Below are 4129 nucleotides of genomic sequence, written 5' to 3'. Positions count from 1 at the left end.
ACCTATTATCCGATAAAGTGAAACCTTATCTCACTACCCTTACCCATTTTATTATGATATACACATAAAGTATATTTACATATTTAATACATCGCCCGTTTACCATTGAGTTCAAATATTACGTTTTTTAATGTAAATTAGATAAAAAAAATAAAAACAATAAGTAACAAAATTAAATCATTATCCAACCAATGTGGGGATTATGAAAATCATATATAATCATGTTCAGGAATGAAGTTCCGTTATGTAATTTATAGTAAACTGAGTAGCCGTTTTGAACCCATGAATTTATTAACTGTTAAATAATATAAAAATATTCTCAGCACAGATGCACAATAGATAAGCATATTTTCGTTTTATTATTGTTATTTTCTTTATAATCCTAAATAATAAAACGTACCAACTATTGTACAGGAGCGGATCCAGAGGTATCTTCTGATATTCTGAGGGGGGGGGGGCGCACATATTGAGAAAATTTAACTATATTGGTCTTACAATTTTTTGCAGTTTAACCATTTAATTCCATTGAAGTTAAAATTGTATAATGATAATAATAAATGAATATTCTTTAAATACTAGGTACATACTTACTATAAATGTATTAGCAAATTATCATTTCTGAGTTCTGTTAAGTTCATTTTTACTACTTTTCTATTTTATAAACTGTTTAATGTTTTGTGTTAACTTATTGAAAAATGATGGCTAATTCAATATTATATTATTTTGATAACGACGATCGGACGATAACGCCATTACGGCGTGCCGACGGTGTAGCTCGTCGTTGCCTGAAAATATTTTGAATGTAATATTTAGTTTTAGATTTAATATAAATATTAACCACAATAATAGCAAAAATAAACATTTTGAATGTAGATAATATTATATAATAACATTATAACCGCCGTAGCTGGTGATTCGAGGTGTAAAAAAGCGTCTTATTGTCTGTCTTACACTTTATTATTTTATATTTTTATGGAAACATTTTTTACAACTAAATACGGGCTGAAGGGGTGGCGCGAGCCCCTTGCGCCAACCCCCTGGATCCGCCACTGCTTTTGTATATTACTAAAATTGATATTTTGTAATTTCATTATAATAAATTTTTCATTACTATTATAATATGTTATAATATTATTTTTCGTACAATTAACTATAATAATGAATAATTCATTTTTTAATTGTTTTTTAAATAAATATATACCTAGTACCTATCTATCTTCGAGTTATTGTATTCATCAACGATCTGAAAAATAAATCATATTATTATTTTACCGAATAGTAGCACTGGAAATAAATGTGTTTTCGTTTTTCTAAAAAATGTGTTTATCCATGTATGTTGAGTTGTATCTACAGTGTTTAGATATAATGGAATTTGATCATGGCTTTCGAGCATGACAGTTACCAATTTAATCCTTTGTAAATGTTGTTGAGGGGTGAAGTGGGACAATGAAAAACTGGCGTTTAATAAATCGTAGGAATTAGGAATTCGGAAATACATGATAGGTTTTACAGAGACGTAACTGGTAGTGTATATATAATTCTTGGTAAACTGAGTTGCTATATTGAACCCATGTATTTATAAACTGTTAAATAATAAAATCTACAATACACAAGTATCGGTTTTATCATTACATTAAATTATTTATGTGATTTTTTCAATTAGAATATACATTTATTGTGTAATATTTTAATGAATTTATTATGTTCTTATCAAATTATAGATATACGTTGGTCATTGATTGAAAGAAAATAAATATGTATAATCCTCGTGTACCTAATTAATATCAGTAGGTACACGATTTCAACTAAGTTTCCTTGGTAAATTGTAAATAGTTATGTATAATACTTTTAAAAATACTAACTTTTGATAAAAAATTATCATTTATTCAATTTCATAAAAATAATTTGCACATTTCTGGTTTAATTGCTTATGTTAGATGATAGGACAATTAAATAGATTTACAATAAAAAAAAATCCCTCAAAATGATGACAAGCTTTGTTGATACATAATCAAATGCGTAATTGGTTTGGTTTTGATAATAAAAAGATAATTGCTCAAAACTTAAAAATAAAAAAGTTAGGCCCACTCTTTAAATGGTTTTTTTTCATAATTATTTGTATACTTTTAATATGACGTCGGCCGGTCACTTCCTCCAGGAACACATTGTAATCGTATTAATACTAATATATTTTTGTTACCTACTCATAATACCTATATTGGCTATATTATATACAATTTCTATTATATTATTACATTATAAGTAAAATGCATAGACGCAAATATGGAAGCTTAGGACTCTCCCCCCTATACCGTTTTATACATAGTCCAACAGTTTTTTAATCATTTATTAATTTAAAATATGAATTATTATAGTCAGTGCTGCTGTTACATTTCTATGTAAAATTAACTTAATATTGCTAAAGAAAAAATCAATATTGCTCATATAAAGAATTCGTGTACACATTTAACTCCATTTATAAATTGGGTAACTACAAATTTCTCATCAGTTTTCTCATGAATTTGAACCTGAAATCAGCTCCAAATAATCTATAGGCCAACGTTTTTATTATTCGGCTTACGTATGCTACTGCTCGAATAGTATAAATTATATAATACAAATACACACACAGCAGTACCATTTAACCAGTTTGTGAATCCCTGCTTTCCGATATCAATACAAAACTCGGAGTATCAGTATCGGCTCGACCAAAAATACCGAGAAAAAAACTGGTCGCCGCAACCCACGACTCAAAGGCTAAATTCTGATGTTATTGTACGTGTGTTTGTTTGGAAATAAACTGGTAGGGTTGATACCTATGGTGGGAGGGGGGTGGTCGTGAAACCAATAGAATCGTCGTTCGCCTGATATCACGTTGGCCGACAGTGGAAACTGGAAACAACTGGAAACCACAGCATCAGTGCATCGACGACGTATCCACCCGGCAAGAAAATAGGTACATTTACTGCTACTTACTGCATGTAGAACTGTATCTCCGTCATAACGTGATGGGTTAAATAATCTTAATCGGATGAGTATTTTCAGTGTTCAACGACACAATTAATACAATTTCAGTGACGCGATAGCAGTCAAAAGATAAGAATCTGTCCATTAAACAATATAATTCAAGTTACGGTGAGTACCTACCAATAATTTATTTATAGGTAAATAAGAAGGTTCTCACTTAACGACACTCGTCGTTAAAGTGGTCGCTGGTATTTTTAAAATAACTGCATACATATTATTTTACTATCCATATTTACATTTTTTTGATACTATAGCGTCCCCCGCTTAATAAAATTTATTATTTTAAAATGTTTTTTTTTAAATGTCCAACTCACTGTTCAAGTGTTAAAATTTAAACTTTAATATTCCTAAGGTACTAAAATATTTGAATCGATAAATTAAGTAAGTGTCCAGAAAGTCTACGATCAGTGATCACTCATATAAACTTTCTAAATTACATTGTACAAAACATTGTAAGCCTAGAACAAAAAGAAAATTTAAAAATACCATCGACCACTTTAACGACGAGTGTCGTTATAATTTATATGTGAGAACCTTCTATAATTTATCTACCGCGTAATTTACCACGTTTATATGCAGCAGTTAATTCGCATTGATTTAATGCGCATTAGGGAGCGAGTTTATATGCACCTAAAATTTCAAGATTAGAGGTCGGGTAAAATTGTAAGTTAATGCGAATGTTTTTTAGTCCATGTTTTATACTTTGTATTCCATGACCAAAACAATTATAACATTTTTTTTTTTTTTAATTCCCGCGAAAAAATTAATACGCATTAAAGCGTTCACATGTATTTCTTAATCCCGGAGTAAGAGTTAATTCGATTTGACGAATCGAATTAAATAATAAATGCACATTAGTTTAATGCGAATTAAAAATGCGTTTATATGCACCCAACTCCCGGATTAACTCAATACGCATTAAATCAATGCGCATTAACAGCTGCATATAAACGCGGTATATTACGCGGTAGATAAATTATAGAAGGTTCTCACATATAAATTATAACGACACTCGTCGTTAAAGTGGTCGCTGGTATTTTTAAAATAACTGCATACATATTATTTTGCTATCCATATTTACATTTTTTTGATACTATAGCGT

The sequence above is a fragment of the Acyrthosiphon pisum genome, chromosome X (assembly GCF_005508785.2).
Source record: "Acyrthosiphon pisum isolate AL4f chromosome X, pea_aphid_22Mar2018_4r6ur, whole genome shotgun sequence".
Classification (NCBI taxonomy): domain Eukaryota; kingdom Metazoa; phylum Arthropoda; class Insecta; order Hemiptera; family Aphididae; genus Acyrthosiphon; species Acyrthosiphon pisum.
The sequence above is the reverse complement of the archived record's forward strand: the minus strand, read 5'-3'. Positions refer to the sequence as shown.